Source organism: Nuphar pumila, chromosome 4 (assembly GCF_984573655.1).
Source record: "Nuphar pumila chromosome 4, dmNupPumi1.hap1.1, whole genome shotgun sequence".
In the NCBI taxonomy this organism is placed as follows: Eukaryota; Viridiplantae; Streptophyta; class Magnoliopsida; order Nymphaeales; family Nymphaeaceae; genus Nuphar; species Nuphar pumila.
In genome coordinates, this window is record NC_143252.1 from 142,146,569 (window position 1) to 142,157,104 (window position 10,536).

Below are 10,536 nucleotides of genomic sequence, written 5' to 3' on the forward strand. Positions count from 1 at the left end.
CATCCCTCGTTTTATATAAATTAGTGTATATATATATATATATATATATATATATATATATATATATAATCACCATATATGGATGTATGTTTAACCTTGAGATAGGCCTCTGATGTTTACAAGGCATGTGTTACAGCAATAATTCATGTATTTGTAATCAGAGCAGCAGCCATGCGCAACGTCATCTCTCTCTCTCTCTCTCTCTCTCTCTCTCTCCTCTCCATTCCTCCATGCAGTAGCCACTACCACAGATCAAAAAGTGCATACAAACTTGGCAAGTGTAAGGTCTCTTTTAGGAAAATGGTTTCAGTTTATTGGTTTTAGTATGCATGCCCAGGTTTCTGTCATGAAAAAAAAATGCCCATGGGTGCACATGCAGCACATACTGAAAAATAACCAAGTGCTACATGTACTTCATGAGCAAGGGATGCATGCGTTATACACGTTTCCCTTCCCACGCATACGGGAGTACTGATAAATTTTGAAAAAAAAAAGAAAAAAGATTTGGCATTACCAACATGAAAGAACATGACACAGGCTCTGCTCATCTCACCAGAAGAACGAGCCAAGCTTGATCACCCTCAGTGTGTTCCGCTAGTTTTGTAGGCCTGCTCACAGGTATATTAAAAGCTCATCATATTGCAAAATCATGTTATATTGCATTGTGCTTTGGTCACAGGTGGGGATGAACAATCACAGCTTAGAAAGCAGAAGTGATTGTTGGTCACAAGGTCTATCTTTGACCAGCTTTCACAAGATTAAAGGTAAAAACAATCACAGCAGGAAATCACAATTATACCTTGTACTTTTTTCATATTTCACTAACCTTAAGACATTGTTGTGATTGTAATTTATAATTACAGGATCTTTAAAAAAAAATCTAAGAATCAAAAGGCATTGAAAATGTGCCCTGAATATTTATATTAAAAGGTAACTAAAGCGGTTGAAACTAGGGCTGGGAAACAAACTGAGCCGATTGCGGCTTGGCTCATGTTCGGCATATAAAAAGCCTGTTCAAGCTCATAAAATAGGCTCGGTAAGCTGAATATGAACAATAGATACTCGCTTAGCTTGACTAGCAGAAGCTCGTTAGAATAGTAAGAAAAATATTTTAGATATACTTTATAAATGTTTTACATGTATTTTTTTGAAATCCTATTTCTCCCAGCTCTAAAACAATGCAATTTTATATAAACAAGTCAGCTTGGACTCGACTCATTTAATAAGAGTTTATTATGAGCTCAAACTCGGCTTGACTCGCCACAAGAATGAGTCGAGCTTGAATACTTCAAGCTCAGATCGTTCAGCTAGTTTACTAGCCCTAGTTGCAACATTGACATGATGGAGCGACAATTAGCTTTCAAGACAACACAGTTTTAGAGTAAAGAGAAGTGTATGGAAATTGTGGTCGGAATCTATTGGTCGGAAATTGAAGTTTAACCTTCACTGATATAATGTCGACATTATGGTCCAAGATACTAAGATCTCGTCTACAATTGACTTTGAAAGAAATAGCACTTCACAATTCACAACATGAAAGGCACCTTGGGCCAATTATACGCTCATAAATAATAGAGTTTGTTCTGACGGCTGCCCAAACTTCCATCCACAAAATCCACTGGGTGGAAGATGATTGATCACCTTATGGTACCTGTAGGTTTACTTGTTGCTGTCAAGTGATTAAACTTGTGGAATGATGAACTATTGAAAGGTAGAGCCCACCGCTCATCGGGTAGGGTGACTTGTGAATGTCACCAAGTTGATGGGCCATCACAAGTTCGAAACCTATGGGTGGTGTCCCTTGCCGTAAGATCGAAGCTGGGTGCTCTCTCTAGTGGGCAGGGAGACCTCAAGGGTTTTACCAACTGGAGACCAGCTAATGTGTGGTCAGTGATGGGTTTTTTCCTATCTAAAAAATAAAAACTAAAAAGGTATTCTTTGTTTTTTTTATATTTACACGGAGAAACCACTCCCAAATCAAAGACCTAGTTGTGCTGGCTCTACCTGAAATACAACGTAAAACTCTATGGGCTTTACCCCTTGCCCCCAAGGAATCGCTAAGCTTCGACTTGTCAATACAAGAAAAATGCTAATTAGCGACAGAACTTTGCGACGGATTTTTTTTGTTGCAACGTTGCGACGGATTAACGAGAGCAAACCATCTGTCGCTAATTTCGTAAATATTTACGACATTAGCGACGGAAAACATTCCGTCGCTAAGTAGCAACGGATTCACGACCGAAGTTTTATGTCGCAAAACCCGTTGTACTTAGCGACGGATGTAGCGACGGATGTAGCGACAAATTGTTTTTCGTCCCTAGTTAGCGACGGTGTTTGCGACAGAAACATTCTGTCGCCCATTCGTCGCTAAATATCGATGTAAAATGCCCTAGGGCACGAATTCATTTTTTTTTTGCTCTCACCTGTGCCACTCTCTCTCTCTCACTCGCGCCACTCTCCGTCGATCGCCCCCTCCCTCTCTCCATCGAAACACTAGGCTGCCAGTGAATCGGCGACCTCCGATGAAGGTCACCCCCTGTCCAGAGGATGACCCACGATGAAAACCTCAGCAAAGGTAAGGGTTAGCACATTTTTTTTTCGTAGGGGCTGCTCCCTCCACCGACGATCAATCATGGTTGCCGGTTGCCAACTTGGGTAGTTGGCTCTGACGGTCGATCGATAGCGACGACGATCGCCGTCAGCCACCACCGACCTCCCAGCGGAAGCAAAAGGGAAGAAAACCCCTTTTGATGTTGTAAAAACAGAGTCACCGCCTTCTCGGTTGCATAAGATGGCTTCGGCGAGACCGATGGCTGCAACGATCGGTTGCAGAAGATGGCTTTGCCTTCTGTTTAGTTTTTTCCCCTTTTTTTGGTTTTAAGGTTGGGTTTTATTTTGACTCCTGTATTAGGTTCCTGTTAGGGTGTTGTGCCGGGAACAGAGGTGCGGAGTTCGTTCCTGAGTCTGAGGCTGATAGGTGGTTGTGGTGGTGGAATTACTAACGATTTGCATAAGGTAAGAAGCCTGATCGTGATTTATTTACATGGAAATTTCTCGTAGGTTTTGGTTTCTCTTCTTTATTTTGTGATTTTTCATTGGTGTGCATGGCATTTTAGTCTTGTCTCATCCTGATTTACTCGTATGTTGATTAATTGCTAGATATTGATTGTTTTGTGCTTCTATGTCTCTTCTTTTTTCTTTCTTTTTCTTTTGCCCCTTTTCTGTGAGACGTTTCCCATGTCTGGTACAGAAATTGAGTGCTACATGTTGATTTTTTGTTGGCTTATTTGCATTTCTTTGTGGTGGTTGTCACTTTGTGGAGACTGTTTCATGCATGGCTATCCCTGTCAAAATTTTTACCACCGCACATTGATGTGTTGTGAAGTGGTGAACTGTAGATATGACAAGGCTTGGCGAGCTTTGAAGTTGTATGGTCCGTCAATATGGAATGGAAATTTTAACTTAGATCAAAGATATTCTTTGATCAGTTTTTTAGAGTTTTATTATTTTCCTCTGTTTAATGTGATGTTCCACAATCTAGTGTAAATTGTTACCTTTGGACACACTGGTCTGGTTCTCAATTATAGTCCATCCTTTTCCATGAATTGTGAACTGAATCTTCAATCATGTATGAAATGATCTTGTTTAACGGTAGTATTTTCACAAGGATTTTCCAAAAAGATATTCTAAAAATATGCTACTAATTTTCTGTATTACTAAGTTTGGATTTGTTTAATGTTATGCTGATGTTCAAACGACATTCTTATGAAAGTATTCTCACACAACATCAAAATTTTGTGATATTTAAATTATTCTTCATTGAATGGTTAACTGGTTGTTGTTTTGATAAAGTATTGCAAGAACTAAGGGCCCAATATAGTATGTTGGTTTGCTTGTGAATCCTATTTAATATTTAGTTTATAGCTTTGAGCTCTAGATAAGTTGTTGGTGCACGATTAATTAAATCAGAGAACAAAAATGATAGAATCACATATAAGGTTTTTTTACTGCCTTAGAACACATATGAGCATGATAGAATCACATATAAAGTTTTTTTACTGCCTTAGAACACATATGAGCATAATAAAATCACATATAAGATTTTTTTTACTACCTTAGAACACATATGAGCATGATATAATCACATATAAAGTTTTTTTACTGCCTTAGAACACATATGAGCATGATAGAATCACATATAAAGTTTTTTACTGCCTTAGAACACATATGAGCATGATAGAATCACATATAAAGTTTTTTTACTGCCTTAGAACACATATGAGCATGATAGAATCACATATAAGGTTTTTTTACTGCCTTAAAATATATTTGAGCATGATAGAATCACATAAGGTTTTTTTACTGCCTTAGAACACATTTGAGCATGATAGAATCACATATAAAGTTTTTTTACTGCCTTGAAACACATATGAGCATGATAAAATCACATATAAGGTTTTTTTACTGCCTTAGAACACATATAAGCATGATAAAATCACATATAAAGTTTTTTTACTGTCTTATAACACATATGAGCATGATAGAATCACATATAAGCTTTTTTTACTACCTCATAACACATTTGAGCATGATAGAATCACATATAAAGTTTTTTTACTGTCTTAGAACATATATGAGCATGATTGAATTAATATGCAATTTTGACTGTTTTATAACACATATGAGCATTTTGTTTATATTTTGTTTATAAATATTAACAGTTTGGTTCTCTTGTAGGATGCCGAAGATGATCAACATAGAGGGGCTGATGGAGGTATTGAGGGAGGGGTAGATCAAGAAAATGAAGAGGATGATGCCCCAGATCTTGACGACGATTAGTGTCATGTATTTAATTTGTTTGACATACTTGTAATTAATTATAACTTGGCAAAGACTGTATTTTATTGTTTAACTTAGAACCTGTGTTAATTTTGTTTCACTTGTATATGTATTTTGTTTTTTATATGCAGGTTATATCAATTGTATTACAAGATTTTTTTCTCGAGTTTCATAATTTATTTATTTTTTATTTTTTTTTAAATTAGTGACTGATTGTATCCGCCACCAAGATGTCGCCAATTTCTATCAGGCGATGATTTGTGACGAACTTTAACCTGTCTCTAATTCATTGCTAACCTGCCGACCAAAAGTTAGCAACAGATTATATCTGGATATACTCTGTCGCTAGTTTGTCACTAATTAACGGCGACTTAGCGACGAAGTAAAGTCATCGCTAATCCGTCGCTAAATAGTGATGAATTAGCGACAGATAGCTATCGATAAATTTCATCGCAATTTAGCGACTATGATTATGCGAATGACTCCAACCATCGCGAATCCATCGCTAAATACGTTAGCGAAGGAATTTGCGATGGTTTAGCGGCAGATAGCATCCGTCACTAATACACTTTTTTGTTGTAGTGTGTGCAAGGGATGACGCCCATAGGATGTTGGATTTTAGGAACCATGGTGTGCACAGATTGTGAGGGAGGAGAAAAATGACAGAAAAAGAGGGAGAGTGGGAAAACTAGCTTGCTTGAAGAGGAATATCAATATTGGATTCTCTCCTATATTTTTTGTGCACAGGTGCTGGACACTTGAAGTCTCCCTTGTTGTAGCCGTTCTCAATACAACCTAACTATCACTTTAGATTCCCAAACATGTTGGAAATATAATGAGTTGTGGGCACACTACTCTTTATGTGACTCACAATTCAAGGGTCCATTATCGCTAGTCATTGGATTCTCTTATGAGATCCAATGACAAACTTTGGATCTAATATTTGGATCCAACATATGTATTAGTTATGGGTTTCATATGTGAGACCCTATATGAGCACATTGGATCCAATACCAAAATCCAACATCTCTCACTTGGCCATATGGGGCAAGCATCTATATTATATCATAAATGGTGCATCATATATTGCATATAATACTTCATGACAAAACATGCACCAAATAAACATTTACATTTCTTTGAGTTATATCAATATTTAAATATGATGTTTTTCTCACATGTTGTGGGTTATTTTTCACATAATAATGTGAACTTTTTTTATCATTCATTTTCAGGTACGGGGTTTTCACATATTCTATGCGTTATTTCTCACACAATCATGTGGATCTTTTTATCATTCATATTCAAGTATGACATTTTTATACATGCTATTGGTTATTTTTCACATAGCTATGTGCACTTTCCTTCAATTTCAAGTATGATATTTTTCACACATACTTTAAGCTATTTTTCATATAGCCATGTGGTCTTTTCAGCATCATATATATGAACCATGATTCTTTTCATATATAGTATGAATTTAATCATAAAATCATCAATTCATGCACTTATTTTACATAACTATATGGGTTTCTTAATTATCATGTCAAAATTTTAATCATAACTTTTAATATGCAATACAATGTGCAAAAATTTATTTTTAGTATTCACCATCCACTGCATCCTCAACAATACAATATAAAGTTATTGAGCAAACCATGGTAAATACATCATAATGTGGGTTTCACTTTCTTAATTATTTATGGGGTCGTTATAGCTCTTCCATAATTGTACTATAGGACATCATCAAGTGCAAATAACCTTACACAAAATCCACATGCACAATAGTGGAGTACTATGGATCTTTATCAACTCATAGATTTATGATAAAATATCATTTGTCGAACATAGTAAATACTCTCACTTTTAAAAAAATTATCATAAGTAATGCTCTCACTATTCATATGCATCATCATCATATATATCTAGATCCAAATAATCATAAGTATTACTAAAAAGTATGAATAACATCATGTTGCATACCATGCATAAGCTTCTAATGTATGAAAAATATCCCTTCATACATTCACACAAACAAACCATAAGAAGCATGACTTTTGATGATTAATCATTATCATATGCAAATAAATATCCACATGCAAATGTAAAATAATAATTTAACCCTCACTTTTCTAACGTATTACAATTAAGCAATATTTGTATATTAAGACATCGCAAACTAGAATCTATATGCATTAAAAGTAAAACATAAGTCATCATATCTATATCCAATTTGGATATGCACTAGATCCATATTCAATGAGAGTTAATCCATTATCATTTAGATATGCCAAGCATGATAAGCTCATTTATTTTTTCAAGGCTTTAAACATATCAAATATGATAATAAGCTATTAAACAATAAACATGTTAATATATAAGTTCAAGTTTATTATTAAATTCACTAAAAAAATCTATATCCAAATTCATTAGATTTGTATGAGTGAATATCCAAAACCATTTTGACATGTTATCATCAAGTCCAACATGATCGATAGAGAAAAAAAACAGATCTCATGCAAGTTTAGTCAAAACCATGGATCACTCAGAATTGAATATAGTCCAAATCTATATCCTTATGTTCTAAATTATCTAGCTTGATACTATCCAGGTTCACCAAAAAATTTGGGTAAAATCTGAATTCACCATAAAATAATTATCCACATGCAAATGTAAAATAATAATTTAACTCTCACTTTTTAATGTATTGTAATTAAACAATATTTGCATATTAAGACGTCACAAACTAGAATCTATATGCATTAAAAGTAAAACATAAGTCATCATATCTATATCCAATTTGGATATGCACCAGATCTATATTCAATGAGAATTATTCCATTAGCATTTAGATATGCCAGGCATGATAAGCCCATTTATTTTTTTGAGGCTTTAAACATATCCAATATGACAATAAGCTATTAAAAATGAACATGTCAACATATAAGTTCAAATTTATTATCAGATTCACTAAAAAAATATACATATCCAAATTCATTAGATTTGTATGAGCAAATATCCAAAACCGTTTTGATATGTTATCATCAAGTCCAACATGATCGATAGAGAAAAAAATAGATCTCAGGCAAGTTTAGTCAAAACCATGGATCACTCGGATTTGAATATAGTCCAAATCTATATCCTTATGTTCTAAATTATCTAGCTTGATACTATACAAATTCACCATAAAATTTGGGTAAAATCTGGATTCATAGAACATATCTGGCATTATACTTTTTCAGATCCATCACTAGATTCATCCAAATAAAAAGACCTAATAAGAAACTATCCAAAATTATCCATGCATCAAACCATATATATTTTCAAATGGCTAAGTTAAATAAACTTAAATGACATTACACTAATTTAGAATCACAATAGATTCATAAAACCAAACAAGCATATCCATAAGCACATGCAATGCAATCATATAAAATGTTCTTAGATTTCATATGAATCAAACTCACCTGTAACATGTACAAATTTTATTCAGACCATAATTAGGTACATATCACACCACAAGTTTTGAGTCAATATTGGTTCTAAAACTGGATCTCAATTTTTTGTTCAATGTTGAGTTGTTTTACTCAACACCCAAATAACCTCAAAACTCATAAGGTGACCCATTTAAGTATGATAATATTTCAAGCATGTTCAATGCCGTTTCTTGGATAAAAAAATATTCACTGGATCTATTTAGATCCATTCATGTTCAACCAAATCCAATATTAATTAAAGCATTAGATGCAATATTGATCTAAACAACATATCTAATAAAATCTTATCCAATTTAACTCAATCTACTATAAAAAATTGGACAAATACTAAGTCATACCAGATCCATGTATTAATAGGATTCGAGTATGCACAAAATATAAAGTATATCAAAAAACAATAATGCAAACACTCAAAACATCCAAGATCTAAATACATGCTAAAAAATCTAAATTCTCTTATATTAAGGTAGAGATCCAATCTAGATTATAATTGGGTCCAAGAAATCAAACCAACCATGAGTTTTTGGATCACAAAAATATAATATATCTAAATTTCATGGATATTACCTGAACTGAATATCAAACTCATGAAATAATTCACGATCCAAATAATAGATCTAAACTTGTCTAGAAAAAATACTGAGAGATATTTAACAAACATGAGATGCTTTTGTGCAAAATCAAAAAAGTAAGAAGGCAGTTGTGGGCAAAATCAACAAATTAGGACACTAAAACATATTTTTTAGGACTTTTTGAGTTAAAAAAAATGAGTGCTTTCCCAAAAATTTCAAAAAAGTTTGGCCGTTGTTCTAGAAAAACCAGAGATAACAAATTTGTCTTATATATTTTTCAAATGGTAGGCATGTTGTTGTAATTTCTCAAAAATAGAGGCCTTTATTCTATAAAATAGCAGGCATAGACAAAAAAATAGAAAAAGAACGAGGGCAAATTTGTAATCAAACTTAACAAAAGGATATAACTAGAATTAACAAAAAATGAAGGATCATAATAGTAAAAATACTTTTAAAAGTGTAAAAAATTGAAAATTTGTTTTTCCTCAAAGCATAACACCTATTCTTCTATTTTTTTCTTCTCCTTCCATAGTTTCCTCCGCGGTCGCCGCCGATTTTGGCATAACCGCCCGGGGGAGGGGGTCTCCACCACTTCCTGTCTTCAGCAACGACCATCTAACATGACCATCAATGGTTTTCCTCTACCCCTAATGCTGGCAGCGACACCACCCCTGATGCCACTGCAGAAGATTCTACTCTGCCCCTGACACCGGTAGCAACACCGCTCATGACATCACCACAGGGAGGTCTCCTCCATCCTTGACATCGATAGCGATACCCCTCACAATGAGAGTCAAACTGGTTTAGTTCATTCAATCCCTCTCATATTTCCTTTAAGCCCATCAAACAACCTGGTTCTTGTTATCCAAACTGGCCTGCTTAAGCCAACCTAACCCCTTTTAGACCTAAAACCACCCCCAAAACCCATTACATTATACCCAAATCAATTCAAAACCCCCATTTAACACCCTCAATCCTACTTTGAACCCGGTCCTACCTCACAATCCATTAAACCCACTCAAGTTGACCTAAATTCTTACCCAAATCTTAACCTAATTCAAGATCCAATCCAAGACCATTATCCATATATTATTATAATCCAATCAGATCCTACCCATGCCCAATCACCATCCTATACAACCCAATTAGATTCAACCTATATCCAGCAACATGAATACCCAGTTCAAATGAATCCTACCCAAACCAATCATCCTCTCAATTCAAGCCACAACTTCACCCAAGATTTACATTTGATTCAAACTCATTTTCTTGTACAAAGTAACCCACGGGTCCCAAGATCCGTTTCTATCAAGCTTCAAACCAAGTTTATTTATCAAGGTTTAATATTAGTGCAAGAATATATAAAAGAATTTTATAAAAAGGTACAAGAGACCCATAATTGTGAAACTGTTGACTAATAAATTGTTAAGTTTGTTGTTAGACTTTTTAGTTTCCTTTTTCTTAAACTATATGATGTCTTCGTCACATCCTTAGAACAAGCTTTTCAATGTGCGTTGGATTTAGAAGCAGAGCTGAAATATACTCCAAATCCCCCATTCATAGCCTGCCAAAAACCTGATATAAGACAAACCACTCTAGGCTTAAACTCAAATATGGTTGACCCAATC